This window comes from Eumetopias jubatus, unplaced genomic scaffold, assembly GCF_037043125.1.
Source record: "Eumetopias jubatus isolate StellerSeaLion01/CBP00866 unplaced genomic scaffold, mEumJub1_p1.0 scaffold_3, whole genome shotgun sequence".
NCBI classification, from domain to species: Eukaryota; Metazoa; Chordata; class Mammalia; order Carnivora; family Otariidae; genus Eumetopias; species Eumetopias jubatus.
In genome coordinates this window covers 78,280,625-78,303,299 of record NW_028274809.1, presented here as the reverse complement: position 1 = coordinate 78,303,299, position 22,675 = coordinate 78,280,625, and the positions used below count along the sequence as shown (strand labels likewise).

At 39.3% G+C, this 22,675-nt stretch overlaps 1 long non-coding RNA gene across 1 annotated transcript in view; it reads left to right on the top strand.

The window, feature by feature from the left end:
- LOC148164709 (uncharacterized) overlaps positions 1 to 20,625 on the top strand; it is a 41,358-nt gene extending 20,733 nt beyond the window's left edge. Inside the window, exon 4 of the long non-coding RNA XR_015767867.1 lies at positions 20,550 to 20,625. This is a non-coding gene — a long non-coding RNA (uncharacterized LOC148164709). The remainder of the gene's footprint in view (positions 1 to 20,549) is intronic.
- The last annotated feature ends 2,050 nt before the right edge of the window (positions 20,626 to 22,675 follow it).

The following is a 22,675-nucleotide window of genomic DNA, read 5'->3' as shown; positions in this document are numbered from 1 at the left end:
ACCTCACTGAGTTGATCTTGTACTTTCTTGATCCTGCGAAGTTCTGGGGTATCAGTTGTGATGGCACATGGCTGTCCTTTTGCTTTCTCATAGTTCTCCTTGTACTTATTCTGAAAGGAATATCAGATGTTAGCCTAAAACCTGACAAGACAGCAGCAGGAATTTCAGGCAATGCATTCATCCCCTTCTGATTAAAAAAAAAAAAAAAAAATCTTGCAAGTTCTAACAGTATCAGTTATAACAGCTTCCTTTTTGTCCCTTTACCGATTCTCAGCAAAAACTAAAATAGATTTGTTAACTGTTCTTCCTAAACATGGTGGGATACTTGAGACAGTAGAAATTTTATTACAGACTCTTGTCTTGAAAATGCCCTAAAATGATTCTCTCAATGTTTTTATTTTCTGAATGCACACATGAAAAGCCTGAACCTCAATAATTTTAGAAAATATAGAAATTGTCTGAAAAGATTTGATTGCTAATACAATGCAAAATTTTCAATTCAGAAGTTGCAGCTAAATCTCGGTGGTTTGGATAGCTGAGACACCAGCTGAATTAATGGAAAGTCTGAATTATGGAGTATTTTGAAAAGGAATGCAATTTTATTATTTCTGCTAAAGATACAATGAGTTCTTGCTTTAATAAAAATGTGCATAATTTATCATTATTAATGCTTCAATGGTGCTCCTGAATGTAGTCAACAATCTAAATTATACTCGATTTTATCACTAACCACTTTAAAAATACTATAAACCTTTGCCAACATTTTCTTCAGGCTCTCAGAGATTCTAGGATATTATTGTCAGAATTTATGAGATTTTATGGCAATAAATGGACAAAAAAAATTTTCTCTTTTTGCTGAATACTGTAATGATAAAGGAGGCAAAATAATCTTGTTTTTAGAGCTCGAAGCCTTAGAAAACTAGGTTTTAGATCATTCAAGAATCTGAACTAGAAATTTGCCAAATAGTCCCCAGGAGTTAACACTAAACCAAACATGGCCATTTATTGACCAATCACAACGGGATGCTTTTGACTTAAGCCCTTAGTCCTATATAATCCAATGTTCCCCTGAGCTGCTTTTCATTTTTTTCAAGCTGCCAGAGGCTATGCAGTCAGGCCACCTAGTGAGACCTCAGCCCACATGGACAATCAACGAATGAGATCCATTCAAATGGATATCATTCTGCTGCCAGTCAGTATAACTTGCTATACAGTGTAACCGTACATGGAAAGTTAAGGACCAGGGACCTTCAACAGCAGTGACTCTCAACCTGAGCTGCATATTTTAAAAGCCCGGCAGCTTTTAAAAAATCTTTATGCACAGGTCCCAACCTCAGACTGATTAAACCAGAACAGCCTGGGTATCAGTAGCTTTAAAGCTTCCAGAGGATTCTGATGTGCAGCCACAGTTAAAAACCATGGTGCTGGGACATCTGGGTGGCTCAGTTGGTCAAGTGTCTGCCTTCGGCTCAGGTCATGATCCCAGGGTCCTGGGATCGGGCCCCTGGCAGGCTCCCTGCTCAGCGGAAAGCCTGCTTCTCCCTCTCCCCACCCACTGCTCGTGCTTTCTCTCCCTATCTCTTCCCCTCTCTCTCTCAAATCAGTAAATATTTAAAAAAAACAAAACAAAAAAACCCAACCCAACACTACTCTAGGGTACAGTCGAACATTCTGATCCTCATTTCAGATGAGCTTAGTCTGATCCTGGTTTTCTAAACTACACTTCTTTACCATACAACTCTTAAAGATCTTTTTACATATTGTTAACTAGTCTACTTAAGGGGCATTCTGCTCAGTTTAAATAGATGTTATTTAACTTCTGTGAGTGGATTTCAACTGAATCTACATTTATGACTTCATGACTCTAGACTGGCTAACAAATTGTGATTAAATACCAATAAATGCTTCGTAATTGGCCTCCTGCTTATTTTGTGGGAATAAGTTCAGTAAGGATGCCTTCTCTGATACTGTAGCGGTGACAATGAATTACATGAGAGGAAAAAGCAAGTGTCACAAGAGCTTCTATTTCTGCAGCTAAGTCTTTGTCTCACACAAGATTGAGAAACAAAATCCAGCCAGCACCCAAAACAGAGTCAGAATTTTCTCAATAATAAAACCAGATTAGCAGAAGTTGTTTGAAACTTACTGGGCTAAAGAGTTCCTGCATTTTCTGACTGTGTACAATGTAGGGGGTCATGAACTTCGAAGAATCCAGTTTCTTCCGGATAGCCTTCTTCCTCTCCACTGGCTTTGCTGGGACTGGCTGTGCCGATACCGGCTGTACCAGCGCGGGTTTGGAAGGCTCTGATTGCTCATAGTCAGATGTGCTTGTCCGTGTTGTCGTAGTTTCATAGATTTTGGTTATTGTCTGAAAATGGGACACGCAGTTCAACATTGTTATGGAAGTAAAAACTGTGATCACATGAACTTGGCATAGAGGCATTATTCTGATCGCAAGTCAGACTTCAATCCCTAGTGTTACTTCTGCATGTCTAAAACAGGCCAAAGCAAGGCATCATACACTCTGTCCATAGGAAGGTACATCATGTTACATAAATCTGAATGTTGATTGTTCAGGAGGCATGGAGTCAAAAGGTTACTACTCCTTCTTAATTTGCTACAGTGCCTTAAAATTCCATTTGTAGAAAGGAACCCAAAAGCTTTCAGGTTGGATAAAAATCAGAAATTTACACTATTCTTAAACATTTAAAATCTTTTAAATTGTTTGGGTAGAGTTAAAGCAAACTTGGGATCAGAGAACAAATGATTAAGACGATCAAATAAAACTTTGACTTCTTGACTTCATATTCACTTTTAAATGAGTCTAAGAAAAAGCTGGTTGCTTGTCCCACAGGTCCCTGCAGTCCTACACAAAGAATAATGACTGTTAAAAGAACGAATCACACCAGTTTTGCAAGTGATTACCATTCTTTTGGCTTAATGAATGTGAGCTGGAGTGCCATGGACACTAATAAATGCTTAGGTGGATAAGGGTAATGATGACAACATAAGGGGGTAATTATCCTATGCATGCAGCAGGTGGGAAATTACGCTTTCTTACAACAGGCTGTATAGTAGAAGAAACTAAGGCCCAAAACTTAGGTCTAGTCCAAGGTTAAAAATACTGTATGAAAGAAAAGAAGATAAGCAGCCACGTCTTCAATCCATCCGATAGCATGATTTCCTTCACGGCTAATATCCTCTGTACTGAAGAGTTCTAGCATCAGTTATGAAAAGAGAAACCGAAGCAACAAGGACATTGGACATCTATGACAATTTCCCCTCGTGTTGTTAGATCATTGCTAATAGGTTGCTTTCTGCCCATTATTACTGATGTACACTTGATGGTGAGAAACTAACCAATTTACAGCATCTAATGTTAGGTTTCATGCAGTCACAAGCTCTTTGAGCAGGCTCTAGGGATAGCCATCATTGTTTGTCATGCTCAAGAGAAACAGCCCTACTCAGAAAATGAAGCATGAGTGAGGTATTTCACCCTAAAAAAATTCCACCTTGGAATATTCATGGGAAAGGCTTTGTGTTACAGTCTAAGTACCATTTCATTGCATCCTCAGGGACAAAGTCTTGGAGGTGCCATCCCTGTTGGCAGAGGTGATGCCCTACAAGTTACAACTCAAAACAGTAAAACTACAGGTGCCCATGCAAATCACCTGTCCAAGGCCATGTGATCGCTACAGTCACAGACTGCCTATAGCCACTGATATTATTTTGATTAGTACCACCTACACCAAAAATACCACACAAACAATGGGGGAAACCATCCCCAGCTACTTTGGATGAGCTGAATGGCAAAAATAGTGACATAACCTGTCAAACAGGTAGCATTCATTCTTGTACCATCAGCTGCTGGGTACATGCAAGTGAGAGATTCTCTCTCAGACTCTCCCTTTGCCAGCTCTGTAATCTTGGGAGTCTGTGGGAAGGGAAGGCTCTGCTTGCTTTCATCAGCATGCAGTTCGTGCAGACATGGGTTGGGTCTTACCTCTCCTGGCACCTCTTCATAGACTGTCTCCTCTGTGTAATACTACAAATAGAGCACAAAGGAATCATGAGAACAAAGCACAAGTCACCTCTCCTCTGCCTCAGCTGAACCGCTGGGTTATTTCACTAGCCCAGTTGGCGTGTACTCTGTGTGGGAAGGAAGTACACGAAGAAACCCATTTTAGCTTGGCGAAACTTCAGGGAAGCTAACGTGAATGCCATCAGACTAGGCAAGGAGATGCAGGGTGAGGAGAAAGGTGTCTGAGGCTGATTATCTGCCAGGGGAAGTTATTTTACCTATGACAAGTAAAACCTTTTCTTCTGGTACCCAGGGCATAATTTGCAGAGAAAACAGGAAAACAATACGCTGAGTACGTGGGTTGGGCAGAAAGGAACTTGATATAACCCACCGTTTGTGACTAACAATAAAACAAAACAAATCTAGAAAGACTAGATCCAAAAGCATATACACATCTCAATTACCCCTGTACCACCCTGATTACTAAGAAAGGAGAGTCTCTTCCAGGGTGAGGGGTGCATCCCTATATAGCGCGATGGTCCTGAAAGGATGTGAAGACGAAAATCTGCAAACGTCAAGGGGAGAAGGAAAAAAATGCAAAGACCTTCCAAGCACAAGATGTGGGAAAGTTAGGCTGCATTTTGCAACTGATGGCCCTGAGGTGCCTGCAGGCTGGATCTGAAATCAAACCTTTTTTTTTTTTCTCATTAAACTTTTGTTTTAATGGGTCTCAAAATTCTGTGACAGATTTTTGGTCAAGTTGTTTCCATTAAAAAGTACTGATTTTAAAAAATAACTTAAAACTGCCACACACACACACACACACACACACCAAATGGTCCACAAAACATTCTCCTTTCCTTCTGAAGGTTTTACGGTGCACTGTTATCATTAACCAGTCTTCTACTATTAAACTTAAATGGCCAATTGACACAAACAGTGTTCTACTTCTGACATCACCAGCAATAAATAGATGCTGATGGGAACTGGCTGACATTTTGTTTCAGCTGCGTAAGGGGAGTGGAATCCTGCCCCCAGCCTCACCCGGCACAGCCGGGTGAACAGAAGCAAAGACTCAGGCCAAGGCACACAAGGAAAGGGACAAAAATGAAACCTTTGGCTCATTTTCTTGGTCTACAAAATGTATATCACTGTATGCTTCATTTTTCTTTTCTCTGCCACCAAAACATACACTCAGGGAAAGGGAAAAACGCTCCCTACAAAATTTCCCTCAGGTGGCCTCCTTTCTTCCGCCCTCGGTTCAGTGAACTCTTATCAAATTATTTAACCGTTGCCAATAGGCACTGGCTCTATTTCATATGCAGAAAGATCAGTATAAAATTTGCCTAATGTCCCTGACTCTGGCACTTTCTTTGCTCCTGCACGGCTTCTTTAGTTTAAAATCTAATATCCATCTGTATGTCCTTACATATAGCAAGAGAAACCACCAGCTCCTACAGGATAGAGAATTTCTCTTTTATAGGCTTGTGCCTTCATCACATGGGAAATATCATTTGGACCCTTTAGGGAACAGTTTGATGACGATCCAGAGAGAACCATGCCTGTGGCCACATAAAATGTCAGTGACTTGAGAAGAAATACTAAACCAAAATGAATGATTCACAACTATTTTGGATTTTCTTAGCACCCAAGGAAAAGCAGCTCTTTGGTAGCCATCCAGATTCACCTTTGCTGAGCTCTCACCATTGGTAAACGTATTTTAGAAATAAGCTTATAAAAAAAGCAACATTACCCAAATGGTTGGCATTAACTGGTATGCCAAATTCCACTTTTTTTTTTTTAGAGCTGTGCCACTAATTAGATAGTGCATCCTCACTTCTTTTCCTTTCTATCCAAGTTTGAGTAAAGAGTGATAGTACAATTTTATTTAGCTGTCCAAGGCCCCTAGAAGATCTCTTTTTAAAGCCAGTTCCTAGCTAGTTCCTGGTTTTGAACTCTTCCCTGGCCATTTTCTCAAATTTGCCACCATTCCATTCTTCACGGCATCTTTTTTGAGATCGGAGAGACCTTGGTTGAACACTCCCTGGCAGGAATTCTACCAGTTTAGCAACTGCTGGTCAGACCCAGAAGCGGTAATAGGAATAAAATGGCAAGGATGAGATGCCTAAAAACACCCCCCTCCATTTTTATGACATCTAGTTAAATCAATCAGGTCTAGTGCCGAGGACAACTTCCAATGACCAATGAACAGAGTTATTTTAAGAAAAAACAAGGGACTTTTTAACTTGGAGGCTAAAAATTATTACTGGTATTATTACCGCAGGGAAGGCAATTTAATTTATAACTGTGTCACTGTTTAATGGTGATTATTCTAACTCATGGGGACATTTGTAAAATGCACACTAGTAACACTGAACATTGAGAATGTAGCCTTTGGTATTTAAGCCAGAGAGGTTCATTGTTATACTGTATGAGATTCATTCTGTGTTTTCTTCCTAAATCCTTCAGTGATAAAATTAATTTTACTTGTAGAACAAATTTTTCTTTATCTAAATATAGGCTGGTCACTAAAATAATCTTCCAAAGACAAATTTTGGCACCGTCATTAGGAATTTGGTTCTGGGTAGTTCTTAATTTCATTCTGATGAAAAAGCACAGGTTTTCAAAACTGCCTCCAAGTATCTTAGGCACCTGGAGATTTTCCTATGTTTAGATCATCACTAATTGTAAATTATTAAGCATTTTCAGATTCAATGGCAATGTATTTATAGGGATAATAGCCTCCCAATCCTTGAGATTCTAGAACGTGAAGCTGAAGGCAAGAGCTGGTGAAGAAAAACCGAGAAATGATAAAAACAAAATTTTATAAAACAAATAATTAACAGCTTTGTAAAACATGTCAGATGTCTACAAATAACCTGGAGGAAATTTTGCAAGATGTTCACTTTGGCCTTTTTTTTCCCCCCCAAAATTTAAAAGCAAAAGCTAGTCTTGTTCCCTTAGGCAAACGGAATGCGAGTTGGTCAGAAAGTGTGGTTCCAAATGTCACTTGTGAGCATGAAGAGTTTATATTTACAGGTACCTTGTGCCCATTTACATATATACAAAATCTCACATAAAATCTCCTCAGTATATTATTCTGAACATTGAATCCATATCACCCTCTAGGTAATCAGCTGGTTGAAGCAAAGAGCGAGTAGCTCTTTTTCCCCTATTGTTACATGGAAACTAGAAGAGTTCAATTTCTGGAACTGTCCCTTCATCTCCTCTGGCCTTTTGATCAGGAGGGTTGGCAGGTGGGGAAGAAGATAGTTTTAGAAGACAAATTAAAACCTGCCTTTACCCCACACCATGTTTTTCTGAGAGTTTAAAGAGAAGCAAAAGTGGGAAACAGTGATATTTCTTTTCAATTCTAAATCCCACATAATTATAGTGAAACTGAACATAAAATATTCCTTTCTCATGCTTTAATAATGACTCTTTGTGAGGTTATAATAGATGATGTATTTTTCAAATGATTAATTCACCTACACAGCTTTGATTGTCACCACATAAAATACTTGGCTGTCAGCATCAGCTTTTTCATCTTACCTCCACCACCTCCTCATATTCTTCATCATCCGCCATTTTCCCAGAGTAGTAGTGGCACCTACAAACTTTTCATATTCCAGACAAATGAAAATACATTAGAATCTATGCCTAGGACTGAAATCATAACATTGTAAAAACCGAATTTGAGACTTATCCACCCTTCACATCCATAGATTGTTGCGGGCTACATGACAGGAGATATTTAAATACTGGTCTAAAAGCCTCAGACTTCCAAATACCTTCTCTTGATTCCCTCAGGGACATGTCAGGTATTGCCACCTCGAGCTACATGGTCAAGTTAGTTAAAGTTGTAAAAGGAAGCGGAGGTAAGAAAGTGAGAGGATTTGGATTCAAAGAAACGGGGTATTTAAATTTCTAAATACTTGCAGAAAAGCATTTTCAAGCAAAAGTATTAGTGAAAGGGAGGTCAGTTAAGCTTCCAAAAGTTAGAATTTTTTTTGCCAGCACCAAAATTCTAAGAGGGCTGCTTTAGGTCTCTCTACTGCTCTAATACACAGTAGCAGTCTATCCTATGCTTGAAATTAGAACACATAAAAACAAATCTGTCAATAGCTTTACAAGAAAAAATAGAAACCTCAAGGCAATGGGGTTATTTTTTCCCCAAATACCATTGGCTTGTATGGATTTTTCTCTTCTGTTTCTGTAGCTTTTCCTCAAACCTGAAAAACAAGAAATGTGCAAAGCATTGACTGAAGTACATATGAGATTGTTGCTCTTTGGTCTAAGCTTCTAATTTAGGAACTAATGGAAGGATCTCCCAAGGCCTTCTTAGTTTGACGCCAGAGAGTGGGACTCTCTTGATAAAAGTGGATGATGACCTGGAACAGCTGTCCCTTCGGCCAGAGATATTTGCCATGTAAACCAATACCCCCGCCATGGCTGGTTTTGTTAAGCTAGCAAAACTGCCACTCCTTTGGAGGCAAATGACGCCCCGTAGAACAGGATAAATATAGGAATGCAGAACATAGATCCTTTTACATACTAATATATTTTGAAAAAAAGAAGTCAAAGGCAAAAACTTTTAAAAATTTTGTCTCTTAGACCAGAGAGCCAACTCAGTCGAGCAGTAGGTTGGTTAGTATAGGACTTGACTCTAATCACACAACACATGGCAGATGTAAGTAGGGCCTGAGGAGGGCAATAGGGTTACAAACTTTCCTAGTCACATTTCCATCACTAATTTCCCCAGTTATGACCCCAAACTTTGGAAAATACTTCAAGGGAAGCTGTGGAACATCTCCAGCAAGAACATTACAGAAAAAGCCATAAACCGCCCTTACCTTTAATCTATCAAATCAATTTCCTCAGCAGCAAAGCCTCTCCCAACTCTTCCCTCCTGAGAACCCCAGGCAAGAGCCAGAGTGGTGCCTGCGCTCGGAATTATCACGTGGCACCAGCAGCCAATGAGATCCTGAGTCGCTCGAATTTCAGAAGCTAAATATACTGAGTGATCTTCTGAAAACCACCTGTTCATCAATTCCACTAAAGTATAAAGGGTAACAAATTACTTGCTTAGAACTATTCAAATGTAAAGGAATTTTACTTAACTTCCAGCATATGGGGTTCCAATTTAGGTTTAATCTCTCATCTCCTGCAACCCTGTTTAATACCATACTTGTGCAAAAGAATTTAGGATAAAACAAGTGTGTCTTTGAGGAGCTGTGACCCTTGTGGTAGCTGCTTTCTTCAGGTCATCTGTCCCCCTCTCATGGAGGTAAACATACTCCCCTTTGCACAGCTCACCAGGTGAGCTACAGGTAAGTTCCAGAGCTTGATGTGAAATAAATAGAGGGACGAAATCCATGAAACCTCAAGTTGGCAAAAACAATGTTTAAAACTGTGAAAAGATGAAATGACAAGTGAAAATATTTGATGTAGCCTAGCCAAGACAGCCACAGGGTGTAATTAGAGAGAATAGGTCCCATCCTTTTTCTATTACTAAACCAGGTCAGGTGGATACGGAGACCATATTCATTATCTTCTCCCTCCTTAGGTAAGGCCTATGCTGCTAGGAATACAGAGCCTCTTTCATATGTAACTGGGTTTCTGATTTTCGATTTAGTCAGGAGGCTTCTAGAGGCAAAGTGTGAATGCAAGCACAAAAGGGTTCAATTTCCAAACAGCAATAGCAGATAAAATTGAAATCAGTAAATTACCAGGAGAAGATAATGCTCTATTAGGTAAGTCAGAGTGTACGACACTGAGTTTGTAAAAATTACCTAGCAATTTTCTATCTAAAGACAATTTTCACTGATTTAATCTCTCTCTAAACCTCTGTACTAAAGGCAAAAACCCTGTGGGTCACCTGTATCTTGACATGGATTTAAGATTAAACCTATTGTAATAGTTCTTTTTTAGCTAAATGTTAGGAAGTATTGTCACATTTCAAACATACGTACCTCTCCGCCTTCCATGTTTCATATGGTGGTAAATAAAATTGAACATCATTTTATCATCTTCACTAATTAAACCTTGTTCATTTTCTATATTCTCACAAGTTTTATGACCAAGAGATATGCGTAAAATATGAGATCATTCCGTTGGCAGATGTAAACTAGAATTGACTTACTATTCATTATGTTTTAAAAGATGGTGTTGAATTGGGGCGCCTGGGTAGCTCAGTCATTAAGCGTCTGCCTTCAGCTCAGGTCATGGTCCAAGGGTCCTGGGATCAAGCCCCGCATCGGGCTCCCTGCTCCGCGGGAGGCCTGCTTCTCCCTCTCCCACTCTCCCTGCTTGTGTTCCCTCTCTCACTGTGTTTCTCTCTGTCAAATAAATAAATAAAATCTTTTAAAAAATAAAAAAATAATAAAAATTTTAAAAAAGATGGTGTTGAAAAATAATTCAGGCCCATTTTTTAAAACACGTAGTATAAAATTGTATAAAGTAAAAAAAAAATAAGCATAGGCATTCTGATGCTAACCTGGAACTATGTCCTCTTAGGCATGAAAGAGCCACTCTCTTTTCCTGCCCTATCTATGGCCTCCTCTGTGGAAGAATAAATGACCCCCTAATTTATCGGTAGGCTCTTATCACATGCATTGCACATAGTAAGGGCACCATAAACGTTGACTATTATGATTTTTAAATTATTATTACCATTTTAAAAGATTTTATTCATTTGAGAGAGAGACAGAGACAGGGCGAGGAGGGAGAGGGGCAGAGGCAGAGGGACAAGCAGACCCCCCACCCCCCGAGCGTGGAGGCCAAGGGGGGCTCGGTCCCAGGACCCTGAGATCATGACCTGAACCGAAGGCAGATGCTTAACCGACTGAGCCACCCAGGAGCCCCTTATTATTACCCTGTTTAAACATTTTATTGGAGTCTTCATGCTTTACTCTGTATTAGACTGCAATATTGTGACGCTTCTGAAATCAGACAGTAGTTAGTCTAAGAATTTATGAACCAGTAGGAGTTTGACTATAAGCCTATACAACTAACTACAGAGCAAAGCAGGATGCAGATAGGTGCCAAGAGCAGAGTTTCAGACGATGCATTCCTAAATATCAAAGTATAGAAGTATCACGTCTGTGGACCGGAATAGACTTGATGGAGAATATGACATGGTAACAGAGCTTTTGTTTTTGTAGTTTATTCTTTTTATTTTTTTAAGATTTATTTATTTATTTGAGAGAGAGAGAGAGAGAGAGAGAGCCTGAGCGGGAGGGGCAGAGGGACAGAGAATCTCTTGCAGACTCCGCGCTGAGCATGGAGCCGCTGTGGGGCTCCGACTCGCTGCCCTGAAATCAGGACGTGAGCTGAAATCAAGAGTCGGATGTTTAACTGACTGAGCCAACTGTTTTTGCAACAGGCACCCCTGTTTTTGCAGTTTATTCCATTTTATTTATTATTTTAATCAAATCATATCTGCATGTCATGTAAGAATCAAATAGGTTTGCAAGGCTTATTCCTAAATCGGTGCTCCCTGTTCCCACCATTCCTCTATTTTTTCCCTCTGCTGAGACAATCAGTTTAACTCTTTTAGCCGAATCTTTTTTATTTGTCTGTATACATTTAACAAAATGTCTCTATCGCTCTTTTCTGCTTTTTTTGGTCACAGGCATTATCTGTTAGGTTCCCACCTTGGAATGTGAGGCTTTAGCGCTCTTCCATATGAACCCCCACTCTTACCAGACACAAGCCTCGTCTCAACCCGGCATCCTCCCAATAAAGTTCTACTTAAGTAATTCAGAATTCAGTGTTTACATTATGATTAGCAAAGGCTATTCACAGAGGAACCCCATATATTATGATTCTTTTTCTTTTCCTATGCAAGAGTTTGTTTTTCTGGAAATTGGTATCTCTCTCTCTTTTTTCCCTTGGCCTAATTCTTCTAGACAAGCAGTATTCAATAGGACTTTCTGCAGTGATGGGAATGTTCCATACCAGCACTCTTCACTATGGAGGCCACTGGCCACAAGTGGCCATGGGGCTTTTAAAATGTGACTCATGTGTCTGCAGGACTGAGTTGTTATACTTCTTATTTAATTTAAACTTAAATAGCCACATGTAGCTGGTGGCTGTGGTGTTGAAGAGCGCAATTCTAGAGATGGAGCCCTAACTACTACTTCAAGCTTTATGTCTAACTCTGCTCTCGGGATTTTCAATGACCTCAAGTAGCATTCCATCATTGTATCCACTTCATCCTAGATCTCTGTTCCATCTGCCCTGGTTTCCTCTGTAGCTGGTGCTTGACTCTTATCTTGATCCCCCTTCCCTGTCATTCTGGGGATTGTGGATTTTATAGTATAAAAAATCCCATTCCTTTAACTAATGTTTATTATGTACAATGTACCTAGCACTGTTCTATGTTCTTCCTTCCCACAGTACCACTAGTTGACTAAGCAATACATATGCTCCACTTCTTGCTTACTAACAAAACCCCAATTTAGTTTGGCACAAAAATATCCTCATTTAAAAAATACACTTCTCCTCAAATCCCTAAGGGTTAGGGGTAAACTGTGTCACAGTTTTGCCAGTAAGATTGAAGTGTAATTCTAGGGAATAAGGCTTCTGGGAAAGGTATCATTTTACTGATGTGCAGGGTCAGATTCAGCTGGCATGTACTGTTTTGCTTTTGCCATTCTTCCCTTCTCTATGCCTGGAACACAGATGTAATGTCTGGGGACAGGGCAACCATCTTGAGACTATGAGGGTAAGTCGTACATTAAGAATGGTAAAGCTGGAAGGAGACTTAACCTTTAATGACTTCCTTAGCTCTTATATTTTGTAATTATTTTATAGCTTAATAAGTTTAGTATATAATTTTAGTATATAATTTTACAAATGATTACATTGTGATTATTTTAAATTACTCTGAATATTATACATTATTTTTTTCTATTTTGTACTTTACCAAATCCTAATAAAATTTATTATTTTTTCATGTTTATTGATCCTTTGTAGCTTTCATTCTGTGTATTGCCTGCCTGTATCTCCCCCTTTACATTGATTTATAGGCATTCTTAATGTTAGGGATATTAGCCATTTGTGTCTTGTAGATGTTATGAATATTTTCTTCAAGTTGTTTGTGGTGTCTGTGGCCATAGAGATGTTTTACATTTATTTGCTGTCAAATTTGGCAATCCCTTCTTTCCAGTTTTGACACTGCTTATTAAATAAATTGAATTTGGAATTTGAAATGCCACTTTTAGCACATATTGAACTAGTATGCATGTCTGTTTCCAGAGTCTTTCGTGTTTTTTCTTGTTTTCTTTTCTTTTTACTTTCTGGGTTTTTATTTTTATTTTTTACTTTATTTGATTATGAGCTATAATAAACAGAAAACTATATAAATCTTATGTGTACAGTTTAGCAAATGGTGGTAAAGTAAGCATCCATATGACTACCACTCAGGTACAGAAAGGTCATTTCTATCCTGACCTTGATAGTAATATTTCCTTGCTTTTATTTTTAGTTTTACCACACCTGAATGCATTCCTAAACAATATAGTTTAGTTTTGTCTGTTTTTTTTATGTAATAGATTCATGCTATGTGCAATTTTTATAACTTCAACTTTCACTTAATATCATGTTTTTTGATTGTTATTATTGTAGAATATTCCATTGTATGACTATACTTCGATTTATCCAGTCTACTGTTGAGACAGAATTGTGTATTTCCAGCTTTTGTCATTTAAGAACGAGATAAAATGAACGTTTTTGCACATGGATTCTGGTGGCCATAAACAATTAAATGATGGGAGTATATAAGTAGGCGGAGAAATTATGAGTCAAGGAGTATGCTCATCTTCAACTTTAATAAATCATGCTACCTGTTTTCCAGTACTGGTACCAACTTACGTTCTCATCAGTTGTGTGTGCTCCTAATTTGGCTACCACTTGAGATGAAGCTTTCTAAATTTTGTCTATCTCGTAGGTGTGTGATAGTATAATCTTGTGGTTTTAATTTGCATTTCTTTGACTTGCTAGTAAAGTTGAACTCCTTTTCATATGTTTATTAAATATTTGGGTGTTCTATTGTTTTTTGAGAAGTGTCTAATTCTCTTGCCCATTTTTCTGTTAAGTTGTTGGCCCTTTTCTTATTGATCTATAAACCCTCTTTATTCTGGACAATAATCCTTTGATAGTTAATATGTGTTGTAAATATCTTCCCCCGTCTTTGCTTGTCATTTTATTATTTTTGTACTGGAATCTGATGAACAGGAGCTCTTAATTTTCATGTAGTCAACTTCATCATTATTCTCCTTCGTGACTAGGAGAATAAAAATCCTTCTACCCCACGATCATGAAGATATAGTCCTATGTATTCTTCTAAAAGCTTGGAGTTTTACCCTTCACATTTAAGTCTTTAATCTACCTGGAAATTGTTATGTTTTTGGATATGGTACGAATAAGAGATTTAATTTTATTTTTTTGCATATGGATAGCCAATTGTGCCAGCACCTCTTACTAAAAATTCCATTGTTTCCCCACTGGGTGAAATTCCTCCTCTGTTATCAATCTTTTCCAGATATGTATGAGTTTTTTCTGGACTCCGTACCCTATCCACTGGTGTATTTGTCTATCGCTGTACCGACACCATACCGTATTAATTCTATAGTTTTATGACCTGCATTAATATCTGGAAAAGCAAGTCCTCCCACCTTTTATTTTATTTTTAAGAGAGTTTTGGTTCTTCTTGTCTTTGATATTTGATATAAATTTTAATTTTTTCTTTTGTTTATTGAAGTATAATTAACATAAAATGTTACATTAATTTTATGTATACAATATAATGATTCAACAATTCTATACATTTCTCAGGGCTCATCACAATAAGTGTACTCTTGGGACACCTGGGTGGCTCAGTCAGTTAAGCATCTGCCTTCTGCTCAGGTCATGATCCCAGGGTCCTGGGATGGAGCCCCACGTCCTTGCCCAGCGGGGAGCCTGCTTTTCCCTCTGCCTGCCACTCCCCTTGCTTGTGCTCTCTCTTTCTCTCTCTGACAAATAAATAAAGTCTCTAAAAAAAATAAAAAAAAACAGTAGGTGTACTCTTGATCCCTTTTACTTATTTCACCCCTCCCCCACCCACCTCTCCTCTGGTAACCACCAGTTTGTTTTCTCTATTTAAGAGGGGGTGGTTTGTCTGTTTGTTTTGTTTCTTAAAATCCAAATACAAGTGAAATCATATGGTATTTGTCTTTCTCTGACTGACTTATTTCACTTAGCGTCATAGCCTGTAGGTCTGTCCATGTTTTGGCAAATGGCAAAATTTCATTCTTTTTTCGGGCCGAGTAATATCCATTGTGTATACGCGTGTGTGTGTGTTTTCTCCAAGTTTCCTACAGTGGCTGCACCAATTTGCATTCCTACCAACAGTGCATGAGGGTTCCTTTTTCTCTACATCCTCGCCAATACTTGTTATTTCTTGTCTTTTTTATTTTAGCCATTCTGATAGGTGTAAGGTAATATTTTGTGGTTTTACTTGGCATTTCCTTGATGATAAATTTTCCATAAAAATTTTAGAAATGGCTTATCAATTTCCCTAAAAAGTGTAGTCTCTTGTTCAGTTAATCTACTTGACCCTTCCTAAGTCAGTATAATGCAGTTTTAATTATTATAGCTCTTTAGTGTGTTTTGATATCTGTAGGGCAAGCTGCACTCATTCTTCTAAAATTCACTTGGCTTTTTATGCTTTTTTTCGTTTAGAAGTACTAAGAATTAGCTTATCAAGTTTCATGAAAATTATCCTTGGGTATTTTTTTATGATTGCATTGAATTTGTGGATTTATTTTGCAAGAATTGATACTTTAATTATTTAATCTTCCCATCCAGATCCTTGTTTACATCCATCAGCAAAGTTTTATGGTTTTCCTTATATAGATCTTGCCCCTTAAGCAGTACAAGTGAATTCCTAGGTATATTAAAGCATTTATTTTCACTGTAAATGAGATTTTGTATAGAATTTCTAATAGACACTATTTATCAAGTTCCTTTTTTGTTATTGATTTATCATTTATTATTATTAACTTTTTCATGAAATTCATTAGGATCTTTGATAATAAATGTGGGTGCTCAGTCAGCCATCTTGAATCCCCAGCATGGACACAGCATTTTGAGCAAATTTTGGATAGGACTTGAAGCGCTAGAAGGGACAGGACAAAGAGCATTCCAGGATTATAGATGGTATGAAGGGAAGGTGTGTGGCATATTTGGGGAATGAAGATTAATCTGGTTTAGGTCAAGTAAGGTATATGTAGAGATGTAACAGAAGACTATAGAGTAGAAGCTTTGCTGTGGAGGACGCTGAATGCCTAGCTAAGCAGCAGGAAATGATACGGACTGACATTTCAAATTGCCACTCTCTTCTGTATAGTGCAGAGCTTTAAGTCACACATTAGCAGAGTGGAAATACATCAGAAACACACATTATACAGTATAAAATTAAACATATTCAATTGTGGAACATGCAGATCCAGTAACACAGCAGGACATACAGGTGTGAATAAGAGCTTTCTCAAATTATCAAACCATCCAGGGGCTATCTGCTTTCCAAAATCCATGTCGAGCACAGTACGTTTCACCAATGTTGCACACTCATCTTTCTAAATACTCCTACCTCCTCCTACTGATATTGCCTAAAGTCAGACCCTATGAAAAATACAGAAACGTGGAAGAGGGAGATTTAAAAATGTTAAATTACCCTCTGACCCATTTCCCTGATTTCTTGTGGGACTTGGACGTAGGCTTATTTTCTATGTGAGTTCCTCATTGTTTTATTGCAGGACAGTCCTGACTTTGAGGCAACATGTCTCTCCTTCTCTGCCCTGAAGTGAGAACAGCCAAGGATTTTCTGTGTTTTGCTTCTGTTCCCTCCTCTCCACAGCTTAATCCAAAATGGTTCTTTGAACCTACTATGCCAGTTGTTCGATTGCCAAGGAGTAAATTATCAGAATCTACAACTGATTGCCCATCTCCAGCACCACTTCACAAATCAATGGGGTCTCAAAAACGGCCAGCCTTAAACTGCTGACTTCTAAGGAGTTTCCAATCTGTGATATGAAGATAAACCAGCAAAGCTGATTATCTTGTGTGACTTGTAAGGCACAAGTACCTCCAACTGTCCCCTCCTACACAAATTATATACGTACATGTGCATGTGCATGCATACGTGTGTGTGTGAGTGTGTGTTTCCCTAGGAGAAAGACTTTTCAAATACCAGTTTGAATATATAAGTCCTTACATAGTTGTTAAAAATAAGGCCTAATGTTCAGAAATGATTCATTACATGTATTTATGTATATATACATGTGGATGTAAATATGAACATAGAGGCAGCCACACAGTTTGTAACAGAGAAGCTTCCTCTAGCTCAGATGGCCATTTTTGAAATTGAATATACATTTCCATGTTCATTAGTCTTCACATGAGCAGGTCTTGGGGAGGAAGCTGTTGTATCACTTCTAGTTAGCAAGAGAAGGCTGTATGGAGGAGGCATTTCATCAGGGCCTGTATATGACAAGCCAACCCAACTAGGCCATCCTTAGACAATGATTTATTAAATAGTTCTTTTTTTAAAAAAATTGATTAAGTAGTTCTTAATGCTCTACATGAGTAATGAACAGTCTGGAAATGCCTAACTCATTTGACAGAGTTTGAACTAATACCTAACTCATCTTTCTGTCATTGTCACTAAGGCCAGAACAGATTGTTTTCTGAGGAGGAAAGTGAAAATGAGAGGGTTTTTCATTTTCATGGCCAGTCACATAACATTAGAAGTTGGAATGTCTGACAATATACCAAATATGGGCAGGTAAGTAGAAGACCATTGTCCCATTGTTTCCAAGTCCAGTTTAGTCCCAGGAAGATGCCTGGAGTACAGGTCTATTGTTGAAATCCAGTTCATCACGGACTGGACAGTCTAGCTGACCTATTGAATGTAAGTGGTTTGAAAGTCACCAAAAAACTAGGCCAGTTCTCTCATCTCCAGTGACCTAAGATATGCTTTAGGGAGAACCAAGATGGCACTAGGGGCCTGAGTTAAACAGATAACCTCAGATTCAAACCAAAGCCTAGCTTGGTATACTTTTGGAATTATTATTTCAGTAGACAGCTGCCCAGAATGGGCATGATCTGGGACTTGGTTAAACTTGAAGACAGATATTTTCCAAAATGGAAGCCTGGTCCCATAAAGCCTCTTTTTGGCTTCCTTTCCTCAGAAGTAAACAAGGGAATTGGGACTGAGTTTTCCCAGTATGAGTTCTGGAGAATCATTAGTCTCACAACTTGGTCCATGAGAAGAGGGTTCCATTCCTGATAAGTGTGGGAAATGCAGAGCATGATAACCCTTCTCTGAGATTTGCAGGCACATTCAGTTGTGATAGCTCCAAGACAGAGAGACACAAAGTGGCTGGCTTCTTTTGTTTCAAACTGCATGCCTAAAAATTACATAACCACAAAACAGTATCTTTAAGTAACGTCAGTCAATTTCATCCCATAAAATACAGTTCGTGAATCCCTACGTTAACACTTGTCTGGAGTGGCAACTCCAGATCTGCCGTGGTCCAAACCCAAATGCTTGGGATGGGCACAGAAAGAAACTGGCTAGGAAGAGAGTCTGTTTACCATGCTCCCTATCTCCGACCTGTGTGCCATTCAGTTTACAACTGAAAAATGTGTTACCCTTGGAAATCACTCCTCTGCTTCGAGACTCATTTTCCTCATCTGTAAAATGAGTGAGCTGTGCAACCCTTTCAGCTCTGTCATGGCATGAAATATCTGCCCATGTCTGAGGTTCACTTCAGACCTTGACCTCTCTACTGCCCCGCTGGGCTGCCAAGTGTCAGGCACCACAGCTAATCCTCCATAAATAGATGTCCCATATCTTGGGTCTCAGGATGAATTTATAGCTGAAGATTGACATGAAGTAACTTTCAAACGAGACCAATTTGACCTCCAAGAAAAAATATTTTACACTTTTTTTTTTTTACTGGGTATTTACCCCAAAGATACACTATTTTTAAGCCATTACATTACATTATAAAGCAATGGTATATTTTTTTAATTTAACAAATATAAATGACAGTCCTGATTTTTATTTTAAAAAAAGCTTAAAGCTAAACAATACTTAACAATTTCTCTGGACAGGAAAACATCCACGGGGCATTTTGATGTACTTTAGAGCTACCCCAGGAGCCAGTGGGGTTAATACTGACTTTTAACCTAGAAAATTCCTACTGCTGTTTCCTTTTGCTTTTTATGAAAAGCAATAAAAAAATCCTCCAATGTGATTAGTACATTTCTTGATTGGTTATGGGTATGCCTCATTCAATCACCCCGGGAGCTTAACAAGTAGCAAAGACATTTGGTTTCTTTGTCATTTTGCTTAACTCTGAATGGTGACAGAATATCATTCCAACTGATCTCAGATGAATCCAAGGCTGTAGAGACTGGGAGGGACTGAAAGTAAAATGCAAATCTACTTTAGATGCCCAGGAATATAGGACTTTCAGGGAAGAATAAAGAATTACCCAAGTCATGGTATTTTCAGGAAAAAGTAATAGTGAGAAACTACGAGATAAACTAGTAATGTGTTCATCTCAAGTGAATATCCAATACAAAATCCTAACCCTATTAGCAGTCTGTAACTTACTTCTACTTTTTGGAATAAGCAAAGAATATTTCTACAGATAGGGAATAGGTAAAGAATTGTCCTACAGGGGTGGCTGGGTGGCTCAGTTGTTTAAACATCTGCCTTCGGCTCAGGTAATGATCCCAGCCAGGGTCCTGGGATCAAGCCCCACATCGGGCTCCCTGCTCAGCAGAGAGTCTACTTCTCCCTCTCCCTCTGCTCCTCTTCCCACTCATGCTCTCTTTCTCTTCTCTCAAATAAATAAATAAAATCTAGAAAGAAGAAGGAAAGAAAGAAAGAGAGAGAGAGAAAGAGAAAGAAATAAAGGAAGGAAGGAAGGAAGGAAGGAAGGAAGGAAGGAAGAAAGAAAGAAAGAAAGAAAGAAAGAAAGAAAGAAAGAAAAGAAAGAAAGAAAGAAAGAAAAAGAAAGAAAGAAAGAAAGAAAGAAAGAAAGAAAGAAAGAAAGAAAGAAAGAAAGAAAAAGAAAGAAAGAAAGAAAGAAAGAAAGAAAGAAAGAAAGAAAGAAAGAAAAAGAAATAAAGGAAGGAAGGAAGGAAGGAAGGAAGGAAGAAAGAAAGAAAGAAAGAAAGAAAGAAAGAAAGAAAGAAAGAAAGAAAGAAAAGAAAGAAAGAAAGAAAGAAAAAGAAAGAAAGAAAGAAAGAAAGAAAGAAAGAAAGAAAGAAAGAAAGAAAAGAAAGAAAGAAAGAAAGAAAAAGAAAGAAAGGAAGAAAGAAGTTCTACATGTAAGGAATGGGTAGAGAATATTAACCTAAAATGTACTATTCTCAGAGGCCAAATACTTGGCATCCTTAGAAAACCAAGAGGAATCCTCTCCCCTACTCCACCTCAATTCACCTTACTGACTTTCTCTTTTTCCAGATGCACAAGATGGAAATGAACACAGAATCACAAGGCTGCTTATTGCTTTGCCCTGTTGCTCAAAGGCCCAGACCAGGAGCCTTATCAGGGCCCGTTATTGGTATTTAGCTAGAGCTTACCCAGGTGGTGCTCTATCTGGGACCCAGTCTCTCCCTTAGCCCTCTGACTGTATTCCACCACTTCTAAAGCTGCCATCTGCATCTCTGTGCCTGAGGCTCTTTTCGTCATGACTACAGAAAGCTGTGCTGCCCAACAAGCTGAGACCACAAGTGCCAAAGAATTACCACGCCACCTCTATCACCAAATACCACCGACTATCGGGAATTTTTGTACAAATATGCCAGTTCCCTCCCACCTGGGTTGGGCTAATTTTGAGGCATGTGCTTTGCACCAATTCCAGTTTACCTGTGGCCTAGTAGCTGTGTTTTCCCTTCCCTGCGTAACATGCCTTTCTCTCCTGGAGCTACCTGCACTTCTTAACGTACTTCCACTTACATCCTTCTCGGGCATCTGCATTTGGGAAAACCACACTAAGACCTGTTATATCCGGGGCGCCCGGGTGGCTCAGTCAGTTAAGCGTCTGCCTTCGGCTCAGGTCATGATCTCAGGGGCCTGGGATCGAGCCCCACATCGGGCTCCCTGCTCCGCGGGGAGTCTGCTTCTCCCTCCCCCTCTGCTCCTCTCCCCACTCATGCTCTCTTTCTCTCTCTTCTCTCAAATAAATAAATAAAATCTTAAAAAAAACCCCACTCATTATGTCTAATGGCCATTTCACAACATGAAGAAGGGAAGTTCTCAAAAACAGATAATACTGAAAAGGGGCCTGGTTATAAAAGGAAGTCTCACCTCCACCATGCTTAGGTTCTCAAGAGGCCAGTCTATGGACAAGTCATGGTCTCGTACTACTGCCTCGCCAATGCCTTTCAGCCCACCTGAGATTCTGTCCTCCATCTTCTCAGCTACTCGATGTCTAAATCTTTCCTAGAAGTTACGTCAACGTGTAACTATATTATTCTCTAGGATAGTAGTTCTCAAAGTGTGGTCCCAGGACCAGCAGCACAAGGATCACCCAGGAACTTGCTAGAAATGTAAATCTGGAGTCTTGCTCCAGCCTCTGGAGTCAGAAACTCTTGGGTAGGGCCTAACATCTGTATTTTTACAAGCCTTCCAAGTAGTCCACAAAATCTGAGAATGCTAGACGTTTGAGAACTACTGTTGTAGGAAGTATTTCCTGTCACGCCTCCCCTCCCCCCCCCCCAGTCTGGCTGTAAAAATCTCCTACTCCAGTTCCCATTCATCTTCCACATCTATTCAATCTGTTTCAACTGTCACTGCTACCTCGTAAATCTCTCTCCCATCAACGTCTTTTCTCCTCCGTTGCCTCCAGTCAGCATTGCTCACCTGAATTATCCCTGCAGCCTCCCACCTGTTCTCCAGCAACCACTAGGTTTGCATGTGTAAAATGCAAGTGTGTCACATCCCCAGTGCCTCAAATGCTCCCCTTGCAGCCTGCCCTCTGAATGTAAATATGAGGTCCTTAGGATCTGCATGCAAATCCATTTGGGAGGGCAGGCATCTGCCTGCCTAATTCTCCTAGACCACAGACACACCAAAGTAGCCATAGCCTCCCCTCCATTCATCTGCTCAAAGACTGGAATTTCTCTCACACAGGTTCATTCCTTAGGGTCTTCACAGCCCCTACAGTGCCCCTCTAAAGAAACCACAGGAATGTAAAGGACAACCTTTTAAGGCAACATCAAACCTTGGAGGGTATCTACAGCCTAAAGTAACTAGGGCTACATCAGTGAGGAGAAGAGGGAAGGGCCAAAGCTGGATTTTTCTCTACTCTTACACTTCCTCAGGGAAGGTCTTACCCCTCAGGGCCAAGTCAGGCCTTGGGGCTTCCAGCTCTTTCTGCATTTATTATCTTTGGCTCTAGGATTTCTTCTATACCTAAACTCTTTGAGATGAATTGTCCCTCTGAGAACTAGAGATAAATGGGGCTGGTTGAGGCTTAAATGAAAAAACTTTTTTTTTTAGGTTCACTTATTTATTTAATAATGTCTATACTCAACGTGGGGCTCAGACTCACAACTCCAAGATCAAGAGCCCCATGCTCTTCCATC